A 27,972-nucleotide genomic window follows, 5' to 3' on the forward strand; every position below is an offset into this window, starting at 1 on the left:
GTACTCCAACCGGGTCACTGGCTGATCTGATCCAGAAGAACTTGCCATTTTGCTGGTTGTTTATGACCTGAAATTCAAACATATTGTTTATATAATTTTAACACTGTGACATTATTGAGTGATGTCGATGCGTGTTTGTGTTTGACCTCAAACAGCATGTGCTTCTAACACTATCATATGAAATGATGACAATGTTGTTGTTTTCGCTTGTCTCTGATTTTAAAGAACAAGTGTATCCAGCACTGTGATATGCGTTGTTTTGTGTATGTGTGTACTGTTATGAAATGATAACAGACATGCCAAGAAAATGGATGTCAACATGACCCGGAAGGCTTGTTAGTTGTTGGTTTTAACGTCCCTTGAACCCATATGTGTGGAAGCACATCCTGTTTGATGTCAAACACATGCAGGCATCGACATCACTCAATACTGTCATTGTGTTAACATTATATACACATAATGTGGGACCAAGCCGGCAGACGAATGTTGATACCATTGTTGAGACATGTCTGTTAACATTTCCTAACTGTCAGGGTATTGGAAATAACACTCTTCATGAGGTGTAATCATTTGATTGTTTATTTGTTCACATGTTCACAATAGAATCTTCAAAATTTCATCAGTACTGGTTTTGTGGAAAAGTTGAATGCCCCATACTCATGTTTCAGTCGTTACCTTGGACATATGCACGTTAAGCACTATTCTAATTGTTATATCTGATATCAGCTATCCTTTAACTTACAGAAGAAATCATTTGTTTTAAAAAGCTTATCACTTTTACAAGGTGTAGAATCCAATCTTAAGGTCATGTCTGCAGAGAGAAAATTCTCGAAAACACTCGTTTTGTGATACTGTTTTGCCCTTGTCAGCGGTGAAGCCAGCACGCATCATCTAGATCACAGATATGATTACCCGTGCAGGGATGTTGCTACACATTTTCGTGAATCAGACAATTGTCCCGACCTAATCAACATGAATAGGACATTTGACTGGCTTCATGAATTTGAATAGGACATTTTATAATTACGTGACCAACATTGTGGTCATACACATCATCGTCTGCAAGCAACTGTTCTCTCTATGTCTATCAGTTATCGATGCACTAGAACAGTTCTTGTTGCAAATGTGTTGCTGTGGTTTTGTGTGGTTTGCACGTTTTGCTGGATGCGAAAAGGGTTTCCTGGAGCTGTGCTCTTGAGCACATAAGCAAGGCCCAGATCTGTGATCTAAATTGAAAGCAATGTAAGCGCGTTGACCGATACAAACAAAATCTAACCGGACTCTGTTCGTCCTCCACGAAGTGTATGACAGGACATCTGACCAACACCTGACAATAATGAATCGGACTCTGTTCGTCCTCCACGAAGTGTATGATAGGACATCTGACCAACACCTGACAATAATGAATCGGACTCTGTTCGTCCTCCACGAAGTGTATGATAGGACATCTGACCAACACCTGACAATAATGAATCGGACTCTGTTCGTCCTCCACGAAGTGTATGATAGGACATCTGACCAACACCTGACAATAATGAATCGGACACTGTTCGCCCTCCACGAAGTATATGATAGGACATCTGACCAACACCTGACAATAATGAATCGGACATTGGCGGCCATTAATCGATGTCTGACGCCTATAACGACATCCATGCCTGTGTGAGGTACGTATTAGCAAGGGTTTTTGAATATGAAAATGAATAATGTTCCGGAATAGTGGACCATGTTTTAAACATCTAACCACATTTAACAAACACAAAATAATATTAAAGTGAAATAGTCTAGCAAAACAACCGTCTCTCATCTCTTATCGGAAATATACAGTTCAGGTTATGGGTTGTAATTCTGTGACCACACACCTCGAATACCTTAAAATAAACTTTTAAGCGCTAAGTTAAATTAAATTAAAAATGGCTGTGTTTTGAGTTTGAATCCCTGACTGTAATTCTTATTATGACGCCTTTTTGCACCAGTCATAATGTTTTTCCTACCTTTCGCCTCTGAATATTTCGTGCGCTATTCCTAGAAATACAGATTTGAAATCAAGCCAAGAGCTAAAAGTTTGTTTTGGGTGTTGAATAGATAACAACACACACGAGGAAGGTCTTAGAATTAGTGACTGAGCATTCTATTTTTCAAATCTAAATGCTGTGTTTGGTAGTCTTTTCAGGCCGTGGTTTATGTTATGGGAAGGTTTAAGCCTTGTATGGCTCGGAATGTGCATGCGTTTGCTTGACTGTAAGTTTGACTTCATCAATCCAACGGTCTTGACGAATGGGTATCTATATGAGGACTAAATAAAATATGATGACGAAAAGAAGGCCGTACTGTTGATAAAGGAGAGCTGGGCAAAGCAAATTGCTCGCTGATTACAATTTATTCAATTGGTTGGCATATTTTCGGAGCAGTCTTGAGCAAATCATTGTGAGTGTTTCTAAATTAAAGTACAGCAAATGTCCCTTGAACCTGTTAAGGTCCAATTAAATCATCAAATAACGTTCCAAAATGGCGCCTTATGTGTTCTAACTTTAATTATCACAGAATCTTGTTCGTCAATTTCATAATCATCCCACAGAGTTTATGCAAGAAAAGGGATAGAGGGCATTAATCTAACTTATAAAGCTGGTTTCTGTCTGTCTGTCTGTCTGTCTGTGTGTTTGTATGATGACGATAGGCTCTGAAACGGCTTCACCGAATGAGACGGGAATGTAGAGTATGTTCTTCGCATCTTGAGTCGTGTCATTGGCTACTTTTGCAAAAGCAAACTTGAAAGGATTCTTTAAAAACGGCGAAAAACAGTAGATATCCTATGAGCCATCGGGGACCCGGCCAGTCTAGGCTGCATCATCGTTTCACGTGCGTCCCGAGGTTTTTTTTGTTTTTTTTGGCCACTCATAGCAAGTCTTGGTCTCGGTAACCCTGACCCTGGCACAGTCTTGATCTCGGTTTCAAAGACAGTCTCGGCAAGCCCATAACGCGTAAACATTCGTGTGTGTGTGTGTGTGTGTGTGTGTGTGTGTGTCTGTGTGTGTGTGTGTATGAGTGTGGGTGTGTGTGTGTGTGTGTGAGTGAGTGTGTCTGTGTGTATGTGTGTGTGTGTGAGTGTGTGTGTGTGTGTGTGTGTTTGTGTGTGTGTATAGGTGCGTGCAAATAAGTCGCGTACAGACATAGACAACGGTTAAAGCTAGTGTACAATAAAAATGAGTGATCAACAGATGCCTGTCATTTCGTGTATGCTTAATTAGTATCACCAAAAGTTACATAAATTACCCGTTTGAGTCAATTTTGAATAAATCTTTGAATTATTATGGCTAACTTTTCAACGTGTTATTTTACAAAAACTTGAAATCCCAAAGAGGTGAGCGTTCTTTATGAAATGTTTGTTTTGTGCTAATCAACAACAACTGTCGACCCCTACAGTCGACGTGAGACAACTATGAATATTATGAGTTATTTCTAATATGCTGACTGTTAGCAAATGATGTCGAGAAAAAAGATATCAAGCATGAGCCTTTTAGGCGAATGCTGATATTGTTTGTGAGACATGACTGTTGTCATTTGCTAACAGTCAGCATATTAGAAATAACAGTTTTATTACCGTTTAATTCGACCAAAAGAAATTTCGAAGCGACCCCGAGAATTAGACAGAACAGCCGCAATGGCAACTGGAGCGCTCCTACCTGATTATGCCTGTCAGTCAAAGAATTCTCGTGACCTGGGTCAGCCAATCAGAGTAACACACCTTACGTGATGAATATTCACAGGTCAAATGCGTTTGACACACAACAAACCATGTTGAACATGCGTTTCGGTTGCTTCGCTTTTTATATTTAGTCAAGTTTTGACTAAATATTTTAACATCGAGGGGGAATCGAAACGAGGGTCGTGGTGTATGTGCGTGTGTGCGTGTGTGCGTGTGTGTGTGTGTGTGTAGAGCGATTCAGACTAAACTACTGGACCGATCTTTATGAAATTTGACATGAGAGTTTCTGGGTATAAAATCCCCGAACGTTTTTTTCATTTTTTTGATAAATGTCTTTGATGACGTCATATCCGGCTTTTCGTGAAAGTTGAGGCGGCACTGTCACGCCCTCATTTTTCAACCAAATTGGTTCAAATTTTGGTCAAGTAATCTTCGACGAAGCCCGGACTTCGGTATTGCATTTCAGCGTGGTGGCTTAAAAATTAATTGATGACTTTGGTCATTAAAAATCGGAAAATTGTAAAAAAAATTAAAAATTTATAAAACGATCCAAATTTACGTTTATCTTATTTTCCATCATTTGCTGATTCCAAAAACATATAAATATGTTATATTCGGATTAAAAACAAGCTCTGAAAATTAAATATATAAAAATTATTATCAAAATTAAATTGTCCAAATCAATTTAAAAACACTTTCATCTTATTTCTTGTCGGTTCCTGATTCCAAAAACATATAGATATGATATGTTTGGATTAAAAACACGCTCAGAAAGTTAAAACAAAGAGAGGTACAGAAAAGCGTGCTATCCTTCTTAGCGCAACTACTACCCCGCTCTTCTTGTCAATTTCACTGCCTTTGCCATGAGCGGTGGCCTGACGATGCTACGAGTAAAATGGCATTGCGTTCAGTTTCATTCTGTGAGTTCGACAGCTACTTGACTAAATATTGTATTTTCGCCTTACGCGACTTGTTCTTGTTGAGCAGAGAGCGACAGATTTGGAACCGACTCCAGACGGATGGGAAATGACGTAAAGATGCATTTGCCGTAAAGCGAGTGACGCAATTTCACTTGATTTTTCCGAACTTAGATAATTTAGATTTCAAGTGAGCCGGTCGGCATTGCACATTCAGAGGATGGGCGGTACCTTGCTGTTCCATTTTCATTTCATTTTTCATTTCATTTCATTTTTTTCATTTTCATTACTTTATTGTCCCATCGCTGGGAAATTCGGGTCGCTTCCTCCCAGTGGAAAGCTAGCAGCAACGGAGTCGCGCTACCCAGGTGTCTGCGTGTTTAGGTGTATTCAGCCACCTGCACTTATGGCAGAATGACCAAGGTCTTTTACGTGCCATTGTGATGACACGGGGGTGGGACATGGCTTCCGTCTCTGGTTCTGCACATAAAGTTGACCCGTGTCCGTCCCGGCCCGAATTCGAACCTTCGACCTTCCGATCACAAGTCCAGTGCTCTACCATCTGAGCTACCGGGCCCCGGGTTCCGTAGAGCACCCACCGACAAAACTCGCTTTTCGGCATTTTTTAGATAAAGAGAGTATTATCTGACAGCATTTGAAGTGTCATTCTGTAGAATAAATCACGCTGATATTATTGATTTAAATGTTTACTTTGTCTTGTTAATTTTCAACTTGATAAACAAAAATGGTCCCCCCTGCCTGAACGTTATAACATTTAGAGGGTCACCTAGAATCCGTCCTCATTGGTCAAAAAGCCATATGGGGCACTGAATTGGTAATAAATATATATCTGATTGTATGATTATACACCTTAATCATACCTTTTTAAGCAGAACGATATAAAAATGCAAATGAATAATAAGATGGAGCTCATTAAAAGTACTGTTCTTCTTATGTTAACGGTTTGGCTTACAATATCAGATCTGCCGAGGTTTTGAAATGGAATAAGACCATCTGTCCACTTAAATAGATACAAGAACTCAACTGCCTGATTGAAATTAGAACGATGTTGGACTTCTTGAATGAATCATTTTCCAGAGTCAGCACTGATATCACTTACATAATCAATTATTCATCAAAACAAGTTCTAACCCCGCACAGACGGTGACCAGGTGGGTGTTAGTGTTACCTAATGTACACGTTGAAGAATGGTCTTTTACCGTTCAAACGCTGGACAAGTCTGACAAGCTGAGCTGAACCATCCAAGCAAACAGGACTGTACCTTTATTCTGTAACAAAAGTAAACTGCAGGACTAACTATGCAGCTCAAAATACCAAATGACACCCATAAGTCACTCTTTGTATCCTTCTCAAAATGCATTCTACACTGAACATGTTATAGATTTCTACTTATAACACTTATTCCTAGAATACAGGCTTGACAGGGTCAACATATAATTGAGTGGATTCGAGCCTTATTTGTCTTACCTATTGTTTTCAGGTCTCGATTGTCCTGCTGGTCGGTACATCAGATTCAGACACTCGACCTGCCTGTGATTCACTGTGGGAGTGAGGCTGATATAAATAGTGTACATTAATTTCACAATTTCTGGTTTTTTTTCATGCAACGTCATGGTCAATACTTGCACGCACTCAACTACGCAAGGACGTATAAGAGCACACACACACACACACGTACACACACACACACACACACACACACACACACACTCACACGTACACACACACACACACACACACACACACACACACACACACACACATTTACGCACACTTTGACGCGAAAACAATAAACAAAAGAAAAGCATATTTAGTCATTATACAAAATTACAAGAGTCACAGTTGGAGACTTTTAACTCCAAAATACAAAATGCTTCTCAAGTTAAGCTGAAAATCAAGAACAAAACAATCCAAAACATACAATTGCTGGAAATGGAATAAACAATTTGATATCACGAGACATGAATGATATTAAAATAGCTGCAAATAGAACAAGACATTCGATACACCATGGAAACATTCATCCGAATGTGACAGTACAAAAGAAGGGGAACGTTTTTCTTTCTAATCAAATTGCAGAATGGGTACTTATCAATCATTCTTACCATCAAATAAAAACATGAACAAACAAAGGCGCAATTCAATAAAAAAAAATTTTAAATGAAAAATGTAAACATTCCAGGTTAGACTAGAACAATCCACAGGGACTTCAAAGGGTTTGCTAATTATTATATACATACATATTACTATATTCATACATATTACAACATACATACATATTACTATATACATAATATTTAAGGGGATCATTGTTTTAATTAGCATCTCAAAATATCGTGCAGAATAATTGTGCTTCACTTCAAACATCAACGTAAATTGCAAACATGTTAAGTTTCATACTGAAAGCACGTATGTTTATAACAATCATACTAACGTTCTTTGTTGAAGCAGCATTAAATGCACGAAGTGTGTGTGTAATCAACGAACCTGACAGCCGGAATAATTCTTGTCAGAGTGTGTATTGTCAAAGTTGATTTTGTTGCTATGTTGTATATGTTATTCGAAAATGTCTTGAGTTACTTATTTTCTCCTCATTGTTCAGTTGTGTACAATTGCCTGTCATTGACGTATGCGTTGAATAATATGCTTACACTTGAATGCGTAGTTATGCCATGGTTGTATGTCATGAATAACTAGTCAACAAACAGCACACACTAATTCTGAACATGTTTCATTGACGTTCAGATCATCAAGTAAACAAGGTTCTTGTTACAATTTTTCGCATGTCTTTTTCAAACACCATTACCTATATACTCCAGCATATTAGACAAAGTCGTCAATGATTTTTTCCTAGGCAATACGCGAGAAGTTAGGACAGTGTTTTGATTAATGTGTGAATACGAATGTTGATGCAACGATTTTATAAGACCATGCAACATTAACATTTCAACGTTTTTGATTCTTTGATTAACTATATTTCTGCTCCTGATTTTTCAACTTTTGTCACAATTAAAAACATGCAAAGTTTTAATCGATTTCATTGAACAATGAGCTCATCTTGGTGCGTTACCAACTTTTGTCATGAATCGGATATGACGTCATCAAAACATAAATCTAAATAATGGGGAACACCAGTTTTGGGGATAGTTCCTGACAGAGGTCACATGCAAAACGTGATAAACATATTCTCAGTTCGATTCTCAGTCTATATCAAAACATTTACTCAAACCTTGACTAAATGAATACATCGACCTTTAATCCCCAAAATGGCCGACCTACCGTACCGACCTTTTTTTTTAGCCAGGTCATTGGAAACAAACATTTAATGTTTTGGAACTTAAGGTTATCCAGTTTACTTGTTTGATTATGTGCTGTCAGGGTAATGTTCAAGATGAAGCACAATCATTCTGCCTGAAAGTTGCACTTACCTCTGACACTGGTGGTCGACACTGGGCTCAGCAAAGCTGCGTGTTGTGAATCTACACTTACCTTTGCTGGGTTTCTTCGTCACTTTCACTCTACGTGCATGTGTTTTGGTAGTTATAGTCAAGTGGTGCATGGCTGGTGGCCAGATGTATTCGTGTATGTCATTGTACTGTACACTCGCACACACTTCAAGCCAGTGTCTTCTTGTACCAGTCGTTTGTCCCGCTTTCGATGAGGAAAGTTTGTGTTACATACAACAACTCAATCAGAGAGCTGGAAAGTGAGAGAGATGAGTAGAGAGAGAAACGCGAGGATTACTTTCTTACCCACGTATATTTCAGGTATATGTAAAACCGCTGTTAGGTAGAAGGGGAAGGGCTCTGAATATGAACTACTTTTTAATTCATGCTGAAAACTAGCTTGTTTTCTTGTGAAGAAGTTAAATGTTGTGCTTGGTAGTTCTCTCTTTCGTAAACCGTAATGCCTAATTAGAGCTAATTAGCAAAACATCAATACAGATTAATTCACAACTAGTCCATACTATTAGCATGGACGCCTAATTTTGACCAGTGAAGAGACCATCACCAATCATTGTAAAAAGCCAACTTACTTAAAAGTAGTATGATTCAACTCAGTGTGCGAGTCAGACTAATTCAAATACGTATGACATTTTTTCGTTTTGGTTGGATGAGATACATATTTGAAGCACAACAAGAAACTAACGCAACTGATTAAAACAGAGATTAAATCGATGAGTTTTGTCAAATTTGAAGTGGAAAAGACTGTTTCATATATTTTTTTTAAAGTTTTAGATCTATATTTATATATAGGTCATTTTTAGCAAACTTTTTAATATGTAACGCATGACTGAAACCGGTCCTAATCTTTTCCTGTCTTTTATTTTATTTTATTTTGTCAAGGTGGTCTATACTAGAGGACAAACATATACTTTGTGATTTTGCTATTACTTTTGTTTGCGCCAGAAAGATCGGGCCAACACTGTTAACATTTAGCAATTACTTCTTAGCTGTCTCGCACAGCAAGTGTTGTATGTTAGGAGCTGTGTCTATGGACAGAAACTAGTTCGTTTTAAGCAACGAATTTAGATTTAACGCTGCCAGATCAGTTTCAAAAGAGAACAGGCGTAATGATTTTGTGGTTTGTGTGTTTTGACATGTGCAAGTTATCCAGAGAAGGAAAGGTGCATGGCAAACACAAGTTTTTTGAGTGCTCTGGCACGGTTAGTTTGTCAGAACAGGAGGTGGTCCATAATAGGATCCAGTCCATATAAGGGGCCCTTCCCCAAGCTACACCTAAGCAATTTAATTCACGACACAAAGACTACAATCACAGAAATATTCACAGAAATATTCACAGAAATATGTAGGACGCACATATCTCCGGTTTCCTAACACTGATGAAACAAACAGCACCTTGAACCCGAGTAGCCTGCCGTATCCCAATGTTACATTTGACTTGATAGAAATCAAATCCGGCTGAGAGTCATGCACAATAATCATATTGTGAGCAATACTCGACCATCCTATCGAAAACTGTACGGGCTATATTATAGCTTTGCGCAAAAGTGTGCGCTGCGACGGCTAGGTTCTCGGGGTATAAGCAGCTTATGTGCACAAAAACAAAATCAGAGTGTTTCAAACAGTTTGAAATGGTACTGCATCAATAAAACTATTGATTCCTAGGACATCCAATACAGCTCTCTATGTAAAGGGTGTATTCGTATCAAAATATGCCTAATTTGTTTTTGAAAAATGCCGAAGTTACTGTTTAACTAACAGTTTGGACCAAAGCGTTTAGCTATGAGTGCATACACACAAAGTTTCCGTCTCCAGTCTACTTGGTGTGTGTTACGTCACGTCATTTTCACTTTTCTGGATAATGTCAAATCTTGTCAAAGACGTTTTGTAAGCCACAATCTAATCAAATACATATCAGAGAAAGGTGCATTCATCAGATGTTTACTTGCAGGTACCTCAGATGAGATAGTTCATAAACACTTAGTGTGATAGTTCATTTCCGAAGTACACCCCCTAATTTTGTAAGTCAAAGTTATGTCATGAAAGATTCATTGCAGGTGCAATATTCAAACAATAATCCGCAAGCTTAACCTACATTCAGTAGCTACATGGCATATATTGTACTTCTTTATTCTGTGTAAATCATGTTAGCCAGAGAGTTTAGTATAACACACTTAATTCAGTGTTTCCTTCAGTGAAACGTAAAACCGCCCAAAACGGTATGCACCCGATTTTTTCAGTGAATGTTTTATAAATATGGCGCACATTGTCAATCACAGATACATTCTATCTTCTTACTTTATATTGACGGGCATTTTGGAGGTTTAAATGCAACTCTTATGAAAACTAGCACTGCCTGAAAATGAAAAGGATACGCAATTAAAGGCGTTATTTGTCTGAATGAGATTCATCACTAAGTTATCGTCTCCCGCATACATTTCTTCACAGGTATCTGTATCACTTTTGCACCTACGCTTTTGAGCAGGCATTTTTAGGTGTATTAACGTCCATGTTAGGTCCATTACACTCCATCCTTACGTGCCTCTCAAAAGTCTTCTCATGACATAACTTTGAATTACAAAAATAGGGGGTGTACTTCGGAAATGAGCTCTCACACTAAGTGTTTATGAGCTATCACATCTGAGGTACGTGCAGCTAAAAGCCCGATGAATACACCTTTCTCTGATATGTATTTGATTAGAATGGGGCTTACAAAACGTCTTTGAGAAGATTTGACATTATCCAGAAAAGTAAAATTGACGTGACGTAACACAATTTCTGAAATGCATGGCCTCCTGGTCCTCCTATGTATTGCACGCAAACAATCTTTTCACTTGCTGTTCAACACCTTCCAATTACTTGATAGTTCACTCAGAAATATCTACTCTGCTGCCTGCGGTTAAACTGATATTGCCGTTTTTTTGCAACACAGTTTATTTTTTCTGAAGTGCATTTTTTTTAAATATCTGAGCTACTTTGCCTTAAAATTGCATATAGCTGCTGACTCTTTTGGGTACCTAGAAAGACTAGAAAGGTTGTTTCAGAGACTATATGCATTTGTCTGTTAAATGAAACCAAATTTGCCCACGAGTTCCGACTGTGCATTAAAATCGGCCTGAGAGCCCTGTTTGTTACTTGTCTATATACAGGATGACCCACAAAAAAGAGTACCCAAACAAAACGTCATAAACGTCATAAATTGAACAAAAATAAAGCAATCTTCATAAAATGTATTTACACACACAAGTAGCCTCTGCATGATTTTCACAGAAAATGCGCCAAATTTTGGCGTTTTAGCTTGTCTTTCAGGAAAGATATGCTCATATGCGGCGAGTTCAAGTTTTTTCGGGTACTCTGTTTTTTGGGTCACCCTGTACTAGGTCACGTGACCGCCGCACAAGTAAGGATACCCTCAAAATTGACACGACAAAAATTCACTGTTTAAATAATTGGCTAAATTAAATAACAAAAGGGAAGTAAGAGCTCTATATGCAAACGACATGCGTAATGGAGTAAGCGAGAGTTGTACGGAACCATTCTCCTGGCACCTGAGACAATAACAAGCATTGAAATGAACAAGCGACTTTGATCCTTAAAAGTTATAATATGAGGATGAAAGCCACTTAAACAATTGTTCATTTCAATGCTTGTTATTCTCTCAGGTGCCAGGAGATTGGTTCCGTATAACTCTCGCTCACTCCATTACACATGTCGTATGCATTTAGAGCGCTTACTTCCCTTTGGTTATTTGATCTCTAAAACAGCGCTCTGCCTCATTTCGTTTAAGATTAATCGGCGAAATTTCAGATTTGAATCACCTCTTGAACTTCGATACAGACTGTCTGAAAATGTTTGAGAATTTTTCCTCTAATGTCAAATAAGTTGTATATGTTCCTTACACACAAAAGTTATGGCATTATTATTATACGTTATTTGTATTTTTGACAAAACAATTTGACATTTTACACAGACTGAGACAAACAGTGTTCCTCCGAGACCGCACAAGCAGTCGAGGTGAACAATGCCTGTCGAGGTGAACAATGCCTGTCGAGGTGAACAATGCCTGTCGAGGTGAACAATGCCTGTCGAGATCTGTGTCAAATGTCATATTTTGGTCAAAAATACATATAACATTTATGTATCGATTGATTTTAGTTAAAGTTGTTTTGGGTTTTTTCTACGATTGAACGCACACAAACATGCTCTCTTTTGGTGTCTCCACTAGCCCCATAAATATAAGCTTTTGTCGGACTCTGACGTCACATGGCTTCAAGAATAAAATTCCAATGTTAAATTGATGCACATACTATCAATGTAAAGTTTATTAGGTGCTCTATCTGTGGACCATGTTCTACTTGTGAATCATATTCCTTTGGCTTTACTCGACTTGTGAATCATATTCCTTTGGCTTTACTCGACTTGTGAATCATATTCCTTTGGCTTTACTCGACTTGTGAATCATATTCCTTTGGCTTTACTCGACTTGTGAATCATATTCCTTTGGCTTTACTCGACTTGGGAATCATATTCCTTTGGCTTTACTCGACTTGTGAATCATATTCCTTTGGCTTTACTTGACTTGTGAATCATATTCCTTTGGCTTTACTCGACTTGTGAATCATATTCCTTTGGCTTTACTCGACTTGTGAATCATATTCCTTTGGCTTTACTCGACTTGTGAATCATATTCCTTTGGCTTTACTCGACTTGGGAATCATATTCCTTTGGCTTTACTCGACTTGGGAATCATATTCCTTTGGCTTTACTCGACTTGTGAATCATATTCCTTTGGCTTTACTCGACTTGTGAATCATATTCCTTTGGCTTTACTCGACTTGTGAATCATATTCCTTTGGCTTCACTCGACTTGTGAATCATATTCCTTTGACTTTACTCGACTTGTGAATCATATTCCTTTGGCTTTACTCGACTTGTGAATCATATTCCTTTGGCTTTACTCGACTTGTGAATCATATTCCTTTGGCTTTACTCGACGACACTTACTGCCATTGGTTGCAACATAAGGCTTACTGAAAATAACCTGTGATTAGTAACAACTTCAAATGGAGCAATTATAAAATAAAAGGTTACACTTACAGCGTAGTTCTCCGTAGGGAAGCAACTTTTTCATCCGACTTTGTAAAAACATGCGCTCATGACACAAAACAAAAATGTTAATTCCTGGTACACCTGCCTTGCTCATAGTATAAATTGTGTATGAAAGTAACCCCTATTCCCTTGTTAGAACTCTAAAATGTCCGCACATTTCTCGGGAAAAGTCAACTTAACAAAAAGGTTGTATTATAAAAGCACGGACACAATTACATTCTCTACAATGTGTCGAGACTATGTTCCTCTTACTGAAAATGAAAATTTCAGAACAACAAGGTCAATGTGAGAAAATTAAATAGCAACTGGCACTGAAACTGCCACTACTGTGCAGGAGTATAGGAATGACAAGTCACGTGACTGACAATGTGCGAAATCATCCTGGGTAGGAACCAGAGATGGGAGAGGGTGGGGGTGACGGGGAGGTATTACTCCTTACAAAACAGAAACAAAAGCTCAATGATCACTCTTGACTTGAACTGACAAGAAAAACTGTGTCGATGCTTATCATGACTGTTTGCAGAAGTTCTATAGCTATTGCAAGACAGCGGCTTGAACCACAAATTGACCAGCGTAAGAAGGAGAAAAACATTTGTACAGGCATTTTCCACTGGCACTGGCCCGTCTTTTTCTTCTCACGTGCTTTAGACGCGACAACTGGCTTGAACTCGTATGTGCAAGTGCGCATGTACCTACGTAACCCGCCTCCCCCCACATACACACACACACACACACACACACACAGAAAGAAAGAGAGAGAGAGAGAGAGAGAGAGAGCGAGAGAAAGGGAGAGAGATAGGAAGACGCAGAGAGGGAGAGAGAGACAGCGACTGACAGACAGACAGACAGACAGACAGACAGACAGATACTTAGACAGACAGACCGACAGACCGACAGACAGATAGACAAACAGACAGACAGACAGACAGAAAATCTCTTCAACAACGAGTATGGTCAAAGGCAGAAGAAAGTGCACATCCAAGCTACAGTATATATGAAATTATCAAATGTATTGAAGCTCCTTAGCATACTACTGTTATTCTGTCTTTAGATCATCTAACTTATCAGTGCGTAGAGCTCTTTTGCTCCTTCCCTTGGGTGGTCTTTATAGACAGGTTCGACTGTACGCCAAACCATTGCTCCCCCGCCCCTCCATCAGCTAGTGCAGGGACACTTCATGATACTCCCAACCACCACTTCCCCGCCCTTCCCTCAGCTAGTGCAGGCCAACTTCATGATACTCCCAACCACCACTCCCCGCCACTCCCTCAGCTAGTGCAGGGCAACTTCATGATATTCCCAACCACCATTTCCCCGCCCCTCCCTCAGCTAGTGCAGGGCAACTTCATGATACTCCCAACCACCACTCCCCGCCCCTCCCTCAGCTAGTGCAGGGCAACTTCATGATACTCCCAACCACCACTCCCCGCCCCTCCCTCAGCTAGTGCAGGGCAACTTCAAGATACTCCCACCCACCACTTCCCCGCCCTTCCCACAGCTAGTGCAGGGCAACTTCATGATACACCCAACCATCACTTCCCCGCCCCTCCCTCAGCTAGTGCAGGCCAACTTCATGATACTCCCAACCACCACTCCCCGCCCCTCCCTCAGCTAGTGCAGGGCAACTTTATGATACTCCCAACCACCACTCCCCGCCCCTCCCTCAGCTAGTGCAGGGCAACTTCAAGATACTCCCACCCACCACTTCCCCGCCCTTCCCACAGCTAGTGCAGGGCAATTTCATGATACTCCCAACCACCACTTCCCCGCCCTTCCCGCAGCTAGTGCAGGGCAACTTCATGATACTCCCAACCACCACTTCCCCGCCCTTCCCACAGCTAGTGCAGGGCAACTTCATGATACTCCCACCCACCACTTCCCCGCCCTTCCCACAGCTAGTGCAGGGCAATTTCATGATACTCCCAACCACCACTTCCCCGCCCTTCCCTCAGCTAGTGCAGGGCAACTTCATGATACACCCAACGACCATTCCCCCACACCTCCCCCAGCTAGTGTAGGGCAACTTCATGATACTACCAACCACCACTCCCCTACCCCTCCCTAAGCTAGTGCAGGCCAACTTTATGATACTCTCAACCACCACGTCCCCGCCCCTCCCTCAGCTAGTGCAGGCCAACTTCATGATACTACCAACCACCACTCCCCTACCCCTCCCTAAGCTAGTGCAGGCCAACTTTATGATACTCTTAACCACAACTCCCCGCCCCTCCCTCAGCTAGTGCAAGCCAACTTCATGATACATGTACTCCCCACCGCCACTTCACCGCCCCTCCCTCAGCTAGTGCAAGCCAACTTCATGATACTCCCAACCACCACTCCCCGCCCCTCCCTCAGCTAGTGCAAGCCAACTTCATGATACTCCCAACCACCACTTCCCCGCCCCTCCCTCAGCTAGTGCAGGCCAACTTCATGATACACCCAACCACCACTCCCCGCCCCTCCCTCAGCTAGTGCAAGCCAACTTCATGATACTCCCAACCACCACTCCCCGCCCCTCCCTCAGCTAGTGCAAGCCAACTTCATGATACTCCCAACCACCACTCCCCGCCCCTCCCTCAGCTAGTGCAAGCCAACTTCATGATACTCCCAACCACCACTCCCCGCCCCTCCCTCAGCTAGTGCAAGCCAACTTCATGATACTCCCAACCACCACTTCCCCGCCCCTCCCTCAGCTAGTGCAAGCCAACTTCATGATACTCCCAACCACCACTTCCCCGCCCCTCCCTCAGCTAGTGCAAGCCAACTTCATGATACACCCAACCACCACTTCCCCGCCCCTCCCTCAGCTAGTGCAGGCCAACTTCATGATACTCTCAACCACCACTTCCCCGCCCCTCCCTCAGCTAGTGCAAGCCAACTTCATGATACTCCCAACCACCACTCCCCGCCCCTCCCTCAGCTAGTGCAAGCCAACTTCATGATACTCCCAACCACCACTTCCCGCCCCTCCCTCAGCCAGTGCAGGCCAACTTCATGATACTCCCAACCACCACTTCCCCGCCCCTCCCTCAGCTAGTACAGGCCTACTTCATGATACACCCAACCACCACTTCCCCGCCCCTCCCTCAGCTAGTACAGGCCTACTTCATGATACACCCAACCACCACTTCCCCGCCCCTCCCTCAGCTAGTGCAGGCCAACTTCATGATACTCCTAACCACCACTTCCCCGCCCCTCCCTCAGCTAGTGCAAGCCAACTTCATGATACTCCTAACCACCACTTCCCCGCCCCTCCCTCAGCTAGTGCAAGCCAACTTCATGATACTCCCAACCACCACTTCCCCGCCCCTCCCTCAGCTAGTGCAAGCCAACTTCATGATACTCCCAACCTCCACTTCCAGCCCCTCCCTCAGCTATTGTGCAGGCCAACTGCATGATACTCCCAACTTCTACTTCCTGCCCCTCTTTATTGCAGGGTAACTTCATGATACTCCCAACGTTCACTTCCTGCCCCTGTCTTAGCTAGTGCAGGGCAACTTCATCATACTCCCAACCTCCACCCCTCCCCCCCCCCCCCCCTCAGCTAGTACAGGCCAACTTCATGATACTCCCAACCACCACTTCCCTGCCCCTCCCTCAGCTAGTACAGGCCAACTTCATGATACTCCCAACCACCACTCCCCGCCCCTCTTTCAGCTAGTGCATGGACATTTCAGCAAGAAGGATTCCTTTTTGATTTAGAAAGTAAGGCATGCAAATATGTATGAAGTTACCTCACAGACTGCGTACATTTGAGATAAAAATCGCATCTGCTATTGCTTGTATTGGTTCCGCAGACTTGATGACAAGTTTTAGATTTGAGGATAGAATTGCTGAGCAGCCTTTGTAGTATGGCAAATGAATTAATTAGTGTTCAGGCTGCAGTCACTGTATTTGAACGACTGTATTTGAATACGGATTACATAATGTCATAGTTGATGAAACATCTACGGCATTGCTTGAAAGAGATGTGCACTTTCTTTTTGTGTTTGAGTAAACTGTCCTTGTTCATCAAGAGGTGAGCAACAAAGACAGACCAAGGCAACGACAAACCGACATCTGAAGCTCACACAATGTCAAGACACAACACAGAACCATCAACACCACCAACACAATTACTGAGGTGCAACTAGAAATAAACATAAAAAGCAGCATTTGCCATGTTTTACAATTCACGAATGTGTGCGTGTAAGCGGCAGGTTTTCACACGACAAGGAGACTGCATCAAGGCTTACACACAACAGGTCAAAAGGTACCACGCATACGTTTTAAAACGTGTATAAATAAATTGAATGTGAATAATATGCCCCGTGTGTAGATACATTTATGTTGTGTTAAAGCTCAATGCTCAATCGTCGCATGAATGGAAAAGTCGTGGATACACTTTGCCCCCTGCTGCTGCTGTCCTGTTTTCCGCTTGTGATCTCAGTCAAAAATGATTTAAGTTTTTAGGTATAACCAACTGATCTTTTGGAATTCTTCATACAATCATTTGTTTTAGTCTTAACTATAGAACAATGTTTTTAAAGTTGTAATTAATAAATTATGGCCGTATTGTAATTTAAGTTGGTTTTTGAAGCATGGGTGGTGCACCACGAAAATAGTGTTTGCTAAAAACAGGGGACACGCATATTGCAAAAAACACATTGCATGGCATTATCTAACGCCAAAAACAGAGCAAAAAGATCCGTTCAATCTGCATAACTGCACGAGGTGAAAGCGTAAATTGTGTCTCCCTATTTTGGGGAATTCCGGTTTTCCGCAAGAGTTACCTTGTCTTGGCTTGGTTTTATCTAATGTCTATTAATTTTCCTAAATAGTTTAGAATTAAAATAAAATCAGGGACTTGGATGACTTAAGAATACTTCACATTTTCTGGCGGTAAGCCCATGTTCTTTGCCTTTTCTAACGCTGGAAGGAAAGTACACAGGTACACAAAGTGTCAAATTAATCAGTAAAGCGAAGTGGTTCTTATTTTACCCTTTTGTTTCTTTACCTTTCGCGACCCATCATTCCCAATTCCTATGTAGTCAGATTTTGTCCTCATAAATGACCGATTATGTACGGATCGCCGTTAATTGTTTGAATGTACTGAATGCATTAACAAAGATGATTCAAATCGACCTTCTGTGCTTTATCCTACATACATGATATAGGCCACTCATGTAATAACTTAACCATATCTTCACACGTGTGTACATCATGCAAATGAAGTCGGGTCAAACTACAATCTGGCAGGGACCTTAGAAATAATAATGCACCGCTTATGATGACATATTCGTAGCTCTTGTGTGTGTCTTTTTTCAAACATCAAAAACATAGCTTAAAGGCACAGTAAGCCTCCCGTAAACCATCACAGATACGGCCAGGCTGTAAAAACACACAGTACAAACACCCTTTCATTTAAACATTCACCGCTTGAGAACATCCTAGGTGCCCTCCGTAAAGAGCGAGCAATTTTCAAAGAATTTTTTTTGCGTGGTTTATCTTACCCCTGAGCCATCGTGAACCCGTGTGACCCAGTTTCCCTTTTTCACAATGCAGTCGTCAGTTAGTAATTTGAATGCGACTCGCTGTGAGCTTATCTGCAATAGCACGTTATTATGTACCTCTGACAATGCACGAAACAAACGGCTGTGGTTCACAAGAACTCTCGCGATGGCTTTTGACTGTTCAGAGGAACTGGCGATAGCCAAAACGCACCACGGTCCGATTGTCTACAGAGACAATCCGCAAAATTAATTATTTGAAATTTGCTCGCTCTTTACGTAGGGCACCGAAGATGTTCCCGTTTGGTGAGCGTTCAAATGGAAGGGTGTTTGTAATGTGTGTAAAAGTCTGACAGTATCTGTGATGGTTTACGGGAGGCGCACTGTGCCTTTAAGCTTGCATTTAATGTATTGTGTTAACCTGGTATCACACAGCAAGCCATGTACATTTAGTATTATCTATTTACCGCACGTTAACATGCCTTACAGAGGTGTGTCATCAGACTAAGCCGTATAGAAGCAACAAATTAATTAACGCACGTTAGGGCAATTCCAGGACAGACTAACAAGATAGGGTTTCTCTTTGGATATAAAACATGCAGACTCTATCCCAATGAACTTTTTCGGAAGAAGTGAAGGAATGAAATACAATAAATTACCAAACGACTTGTGGAAGCGTAAGCCTAAGTCTCCTTGCTGTCTGAAACCCATGCGATAAGAAATGTCCACCTACCTTACACTTCCTTCCCGGCCGGCGTGTGTTGTTGAAGCTTGTAACACCTGAACAAAACAAATTCAAGGACTATGTGTTACTAAAACAAGTATGAAGATGGAGAACTAAACAGATATATGCAAAACAATAACAAAAACAAATAGTTCACACTTACATTTGTCTATGTATGTATGTTTTGAGGATTAAAAATCTTTGTTAATTTCAAAGAGACTGACTCCATGTAAGTCTTCCTTACTGTTGTTGTATATAATTAAACCCTTCCATTTTCTCGTTTTTATGTACAAAGTTGGTTTCTTGACGTACCATGCATTGTTTTCATATTTTATTATTTGATGCACAGTTGTGTATGAACGACTGTATTTACAGTCTGTCTATACATTATTGAGAACCTTGCCTCTGATTTCAAACAGGTCGTATATGTGTTCATAACATACAAAAGTCGGGCATATTACATGCAGCAGTAAAGGTTAGTATGTGCTTTTTCCAACTACCATGTTTAATTTGTGAATAAACTCCCTTTGGCTCAACCAGGTGTCACAGATTAGGAACTCCGATACAGAGCGAATGCAAGCACCTGTACCTAGACTAACTTACTGTGACGTCTTTATTATGACGACATGCTTTCGACGCCATTGTTTTGACGTAAAGCAGACAGAAGCTGCGTCACAACAACAAGATCGTTTTTACCTTGGAAAGCAGCGAGGTTGTGTCGTCTGTCTGCTGTGTTTTATGTATCGTGACTGTATTTTTACGAACCAGTATGCACATGCCATCTTGTTCGGACCTTCATACGTAGTTGTGTGAGTATCAATATATAATTCGCAGCATGATCGGCAGGGAAACGCTAATTGGTCTGAGAGAACGAATGGAAGACGGTTGGCATGCATGCGAACGTGTGTGAAAGAAGTTTGATTGTCCATTTTTCATAAAGAAATGTTCGAAAATAAGTTGGTTGTCAAATCATAATTAAAAATGTTTAATTGATTAATATTGGACGAACATTGTGAACGAACAGACAGAACTGGACATACGTAACCTGACCGTAGAATTACTCTGTTGAACAGAGAATTAGCAAATCTGTATATGGTTTTTTTCAGACGTTTCGGGGAAGTTTCGAGGAAGCTTCGTTGCAGTTTCGGGAAAGTTTCGGGGAAGTTTCGGGGAAGCTTCGTAGCAGTTTCGGAGAAGTTTCGTAGCAGCGTCGTAGCAGTTTCAGGAAAGTTCGGGAAAGCTTCGGGAACAGTTCCAGGGAAGTTACGGAAAAGTTTTTCGTGGTAACGCCATGGACTTCATTGTGAATCGTCCACGCTCTGAGTCTGCTATGGAATCATTCCATACCTGTATTTCTCCAGTGTTCTAGTTCTACCTGGAACGACTTCACGTCCCTAGTTTTCGTGTTATAAACTATCACTGGGTAACCTGAAAACCGACCACACGACAGAAGTGAATCGAGGACTTGCAGCAAGTAAACAGCACACTGAATCATTCCATCATTTGTAGTTCTCCGGTGTTCTACCTAGAACGATTTCACGTTCCTAGTTTCCGTGTTAACTATCACTGGGTAACCTGAGGACCGACTACACGACGGAAGTGATTCCAGGACATTGCTGAACGATCCTAACCTTAAATAGACTGTGTTGTCCAAACGGAACTTTAAAGCTAAGTATCACTATTTTGTGTGTGTATATATATGTGTAATAGTCCAGAGTAATGTCTGTCTGTTCGTATTATTTGTAGTTAAAGTTTTTGTAAAATTAAAGGTAAAGTGGTGTCCATTTTTTTTGTTGAAAAAAATAATGTGTTAAGAGAGTGCATGGTGAGATGTAAATATCCCATGTACCCTGACACGCGATACCAGGAACCCTTGGTTGCAAAATAAGGCTTTAGTGACACAACTTTTGAGCAATTATAAAATAGAAGGTTGCAATTACAGCCTATGACATGCTTCTCCATGGGGAACATACTTTTCGAGCCGATTTTGTGAAAACAAGATATAAAACAAGAGCAAGGTAATCCAGATTTTCTTCGAAAAATGACCACAGGTGACCATACTAGGCATTGCGCCCTGACAAAACCAGGAATTTGAGTCGATTGCCTGGGAATTGAGTATGCTCTGCAAGTATAGCAGTATGTAATATGATCATTTCAACTGAAGAAAAAAAGTTAAAGCGGAAGAGACTTCCACTATTTCGTCGAATTCACTGAGTGCAATAACATTCAGAACGCCTTTTTGCTCATGCATTCACTGTGATCTTCAGAATCAGTATTTGTGCAAAAACATGGTTTTAAAAGAAAGTTCGCGATGGGTTTTTGGTAACATTTCCGAATAATTGTCAGCATGTTGCTTTACCACCGCCACTCACCCATCTCTCTCTCTCTCTCTCTCTCTCTCTCTCTCTCTCTCTCTCTCTCTCTCTCTCTCTCTCTCTCTCTCTCTCTCTCTCTCTTTTTTCTCTCTCTCTCTCTTTCTTTTTCTCCTTTTCCCTATTTGTTTTTTACATAATAGAAACAAAGTCCGTTTTCCAACCAACTTTGTTGAAATTTTAGAAATCTTCGACAAAGGCCGCACTTTGGTATTGCATTTCAGCTTGGAGGCTTACAAATTAATTAATAAGTTTTGTATTTAAAAATCTTAAAGTTGTAATAACCATTATTTTTTTTATAAAACGATCCAATAGTAATTCGTTCTTATTCTTTATCATTTTCTTACTCCCAAAACATATGAATATGTTATATTCGGTTTAAAAACAAGCTCTGAAAATTAAAAATATGAAAATTAAGATTACAATTAAATTTCCAAAATCGATTTAAAAACAATGTAATCTTATTCCTTGTCGGTTCTTGATTCTAAAAACATATACCTAGATATGTTATATTTGGATTAAAAACAAGCTCAGAAAATTGAGAAAAATATAGATCGACACAGAAATCATTTTTGGATCGATTTCATCAATTTTAATCGTAGTACTAATTAACATATTTTCGTTAATTGTGATTACATTTTTAGAGTAAACATGACATATGTATATATTTTTAGATTAAGAATAAGATGAAGAATACGATGCAATAAAATTGTATTCGGTTTACGAACAATTTAATTTAATGGCAACTTTAATGTGCAAACTAATTAATTAATGTTTAAGCCTCCAATTTGAAATACAATACCGAAGTCCGGGCTTCGTCGAACATTACTTGACCAAACTTTCAACCAATATGTTTGAAAAATGAGAGCGTGACAGTGCCGCCTCAACTTTAAAAAAAAACACGAATATGACGTCATCAAAGACATTTATCAAAAAATGAAAAACACGTCTGGGGATGCCATACTCAGGATCTCTCATAAAAAGTTTCATGGAGATCGGTCCAGTAGGTTTCTCTGAATCGCTCTACACACACACACACACACACACACACACACACCACGACCCTCGTCTCGATTCCCCATCTACGTTAATACATTTAGTCAAAACTTGACAAAATGAAAAAACGTTTTCTTTTGCAATCTTGTATATTTGTTGTACTGTATTATGCCATTGCTACTAAGATGTAGACGTTGATCGCACCATCATGAACAGGAGAACACCTCTGTGTTTGTTGTTTGTCACTGACTGCATGTGATGAGTGCAAACTTGGTGTGTTTTTTCTTGGTTCTGGGTGTGATTAAGTGTATAGTTTAAGGACTGGGTGGCCGAGTGGTAAGTGCACTTGCCTCGGAAGCGAGAGGTTGCGAGTTCGACCCTGGGTCGTGGCGTAAGCAATTTTCTCCCCCCTTTCCTAGCCCAGGTGGTGGGTTCAAGTGCTAGTCTTTTGGATGAGACGAAAAACCGAGGTCCCTTCGTGTACACTACATTGGGGTGTGCACGTTAAAGATCCCACGATTGACAAAAGGGTCTTTCCTGGCAAAATTGTATAGGCATAGATAAAAAATGTCCACCAAATACCCGTGTGACTTGGAATAATAGACCGTGAAAAGTAAATATTCGCCGTAATGGCTTGAGATTTACTGGCCGATGTAAATGCGTGATATATTGTTTAAAAAATTCCATCTCACACGGCAGAAATTAATATGTAAACCTTAGAGAACGTCAAGCGCTATATAAATCTCCCATATAAATAAATAAATATAGTTATATTATTTGAGGCCAAAAAAAGGAAAATAAAAAAATGACATTCCTACAGTGACTTTTTTTTACATGCTGAAATGCCGATGTACAATCCGCTAGTCCCGGCAAGAGCAGAACAATGAAAGTTTAAAAAGGTTTTTTAAATAATGCGTGAACGTTTGTAAGTGAGTTCAATGTTGAAAGTTGTCCTAATGTTTCTCATGCGAGTCCTTAAAGGTTCTTAAAAATTCCTTACATTTCAACGTGAAAACGCTGTGCGAACCCTGTTGACACTCGGAGTCATTACTTCCATGTGTGCACACTGGTATGGTTCACAATCCTCGCAATCGCACAATTAAAGTACAGCCACAACACACACACTTTTACGTACTTTTTATATTATTTTACATTTTAAATAGGTATGCATGATCTTGATTTAAGGATTAAAATATCTTTGTTAGTGGATATTTGGCAGAGTTTTTAAAGTATTGGCTAGTTGCAGATAATATGTTATTAATTACGTTACTAAAATTATCAAGTTCCTGGAGACCTCAATGTAAAAGGTATTTCTAGAACAGTAGAAGTGAGTGTGCATGGATGTGCATCTCTCTTTGGATATTCTGTTATTGAAATTTGAATAAAAACAAGAAATTCCTCCGAGGTAGGAAAAACACCCCCGTCCTTACAGAGAGACAGAGAGACAGAGAGAAAGTCAGAAGTCAGAAGTCAAAAGTCAAAAGTCAGAAGTCAGAAGTCAGAAGTCAAAAGTCAGAAGTCAGAAGTCAGAAGTCAGAAGTCAGAAGAGAGAAAGTCAGAAGTCAGAAGTCAGAAGTCAGAAGTCAGAAGTCAAAAGTCAAAAGTCAGAAGTCAAAAGTCAGAAGTCAGAAGTCAGAAGTCAAAAGTCAAAAGTCAGAAGTCAGAAGTCAAAAGTCAAAAGTCAGAAGTCAGAAGTCAAAAGTCAAAAGTCAAAAGTCAAAAGTCAAAAGTCAAAAGTCAAAAGTCAAAAGTCAGAAGTCAGAAGTCAAAAGTCAAAAGTCAAAAGTCAAAAGTCAAAAGTCGGAAGTCGGAAGTCGGAAGTCGGAAGTCAGACAAACAAACAATTGACCATTAATATGTCAGTCTTAATCTTAATCCACCAATAACTCCCTAACCGTGTGTTTGACTGGTCCCAATATTTGTAAGGACCGTCTCAGGAATGTATAGAACCTGTTCACCAAGTTTGGTGACGATCGGTCCGTTCATTCTTGAGATCTATATGCGAACACAAACACACACCCAAACAAACAATTGACCATTAATATGTCAGTCTTAATCTTAATCCACCAATAACTCCCTAACCGTGTGTTTGACTGGTCCCAATTTTTGTAAGGACCGTCTCAGGAATGTATAAAACCTGTTCACCAAGTTTGGTGACGATCGGTCCGTTCATTCTTGAGATCTATATGCGAACACAAACAAACACCCAAACAAACAAACACATCGAGTGAAACCTATACACACCCCTATACCGGGGGTGTAAAAACATCACCTTACCTGTTGCTTTTGAAGAGTTTATTGTTCCAGTGTCAATTCAGCGTCTGAGGTAAGCCACACACAAGACGTACACGTAATAATCAGTGAATGTCGAATCACAGTTGTGATCATATCAGAGGTGTTGTTCCAGTGTCAACTCAGCGTCTGAGGTAAGCCACACACAAGACGTACACGTAATAATCAGTGAATGTCGAATCACAGTTGTGATCATATCAGAGGTGTTGTTCCAGTGTCAACTCACTATCTCTAACACAAGCCGCATTCAAGACGTGCACATACTCATTAGAAAAACGTAGAATCACAATTCTGGGTATGTCAGAGATGATGTTCAGTGTCAACTCAGGGTCTTAACAGGGCTTTCCACAGAAGTTCCATCTAACGGGTCCCGGGACCCCCAACTTCAATAAAAAGGAGATCCTCGGACCCCCTCAGTGAAACTTTCGAGGGTCCGAGGACGTGGTGGTCCACACTCTTGCTATCGGAAGGCACATTCCTCACAGACCCATATTCTTTGAAGTGCTCATTTCAATGTTATACCGAAGTTGTCTGAGCCCTCAAGAGAAAGAGTATGACCATATCAGTTAGACTAATCTGAAAACAACACTGTGAGTTGGCATGATAGTGGACATGTAGTGAGTTCCAGGACTCGCTCTTTTCGTGTTTAGTGCGTCTCTGTACCCCCTCCATGAATTTCTAGTACGTTGTTTGCCTTCTAGCACGTGTAAAATGCAGGGACGATGGGGACCCACAGTCTGGGGAGCACTGCGTGGTTTATGGTGAGCCACACACAATACGGACACATAATAATCAAAGGACGCAACGTCACAATTCTGAGTATGTCAGAGTTCGTGTTCAAGTGTCAGTGTTCCAGACTCTAAACTAAGCACCAACAGGAGACACGTGATCACCAGTGAACGTAGAATCACAGTCCTGAGCATGTCACAGTCTAACTAAAACGCACAGCACCATTAACGTAATATGCAAGTTTAAACTTTGGTTACGACACTGTAGATAATTAACACCGTCCAGTGTACAAAAAGGAAAGTTTTTAAACCAGTTTGCAAGTCGTGTCCAGAAACAGTAATGGTATAGTTTGGAATGTGCTCAAACAACCACTGTTCCGATGGTAAGTCGCTTTAGGAAATAAACTCAACTGTCACTTTTCTTGTCAGAAAACATGAAGGTTTACAAAAGCTACAAAACCTACAAAAGGTCGCAGTCTCCCTTCTTGCATTACATGATGGCACTTTGTAGACCAAAAGCCACTGTTCGTCATTTCAAGAAACGTAAAACATCAAAATCAAACACACAAACGCAATATTGTCCAGTGATAAACTCGTTGTTTGTCCTGTCACGCCTGAAGTCTGGTAGATCAATGGAGAGCAACTCTTTCTTTCTTATTTGGTGTTTAACGTCGTTTTCAACCACGAAGGTTATTTCGCGACGGGATGGAGAGCAACATGTTGTCACAAAATGAAAGTCAATTCCACAAGTCTGTCATTTGGATGTGTGTTTGACAAATCGGCTTCCACATTGCCAGAATCTGAAGCAAATACTGTTTGGAGATGATGTGATATCTACATGTTGGATCCATGAACCAAACAATTAGACACAAAAACCACCATCTACACAGTTGTTGTCAATGTGTCACGCCTAACGCAGTGTGGATCACAGAACACCTACACTTTTCATCAAAAAACAAAAACAACTTATTCTACAGCTTAAAAACCTTGCCATCGTGGTGTGTGTTTCAAGAGAGTGGCGTACTGTTTCCCAGAATCACACAGACTGTACGTGTGCCGAATGGGTACCTTCCCATAAGACTTTGGGTCTTCTGTCACGTCCCTTACGACGGCAAATTGCTAAAAGGTGTTACTAACGCACCACGTGACTCCCATACTATGATGAGCGTATAGACAAGCCCTTAACTTTTTTCAAGTTGCACCTTGGCCTGCTCCACTCTGATAGCAGTAGTTCTTGCCGCGCGACTGAGACGCGGTGTCATTAAACGCCGGGGGCGGGCCAGTGACATGCTGTCAAAGCTGAGTGGGCGGGACTAAAGCCAACGCGTTCACACTAATGCCCGTGGCATGAGCCAACAGTCTCTACAAACAAACAAGTCGCTAAGCCATTGATACCCAGGGTGCGTTGCCTCAGCTTCTTCTTCTTCAGCGTCCGGTGATAGCAAAACGTTTTGGAACGGACCTGTTGTTTGGGGTCAGCCATACGTAACAACGTAATGGACGTAGAATCACATTTCTGAGTATGTCAGAAGTCATAACGTAACGCAACTGCTCGCCTAGAAAGGACTATGCAATGACAGCTTGCAACAATCTGTAACATGCTAGAGAGGTGACTCGCCACTAGCAATAGCACTGACCTAGCTGTTCTTTCAGTCCCTGTCAGTCTCTCTCACTCTCTCTCTCTCTCTCTCTCTCTCTCTCTCTCTCTCTCTCTCTCTCTCTCTCTCTCTCTCTCTCTCTCTCTCTCTCTCTCTCTCTCTCTCTCTTTCTGTCTAATCTGCCTGTCTCAATCAATCAATCAAAATGTCTGTCTGGCTGTCTGTCTGTCAGTCTCTCTGTCTGGCTGTTTCTCCCTCTCTCACCTTTGTGTGCGTGTATGTATCTCTCTATTCCTGACTAGACTCTATATCTCTCGTTCTTTTTCTCTGGCACAAACAGACTGACACACACACACACACACTGAAACACACACACGCACACACATATACTCCGTCACGGCGGAGGGCTGACCGTGCACCCAAAAGCGGACTCTACCAAATGGGTATTTTTTGAAAGCTTGGGACCTGCCAAACATAAAAATCGATGTTAACAAGAAATATTCAAGGGCGCACTTTCTCTTCTCAGTCAAAATTCAACTATACCCTGAAGAGTGAT

At 40.8% G+C, this 27,972-nt stretch overlaps 1 long non-coding RNA gene across 1 annotated transcript; it reads right to left on the reverse strand.

Moving 5' to 3' along the window:
* LOC138950105 (uncharacterized) lies at positions 1-26,935 on the reverse strand. The gene is made up of 4 exons (XR_011450497.1): positions 25,076-26,935; positions 19,440-19,486; positions 6,112-6,198; positions 1-67 (listed from the first exon to the last, which is right to left on the reverse strand). It is a non-coding gene; the product is annotated as an uncharacterized lncRNA (long non-coding RNA).
* Positions 26,936-27,972: the final 1,037 nt, after the last annotated feature.

This window comes from Littorina saxatilis, linkage group LG16, assembly GCF_037325665.1.
Source record: "Littorina saxatilis isolate snail1 linkage group LG16, US_GU_Lsax_2.0, whole genome shotgun sequence".
Taxonomy (NCBI): Eukaryota; Metazoa; Mollusca; class Gastropoda; order Littorinimorpha; family Littorinidae; genus Littorina; species Littorina saxatilis.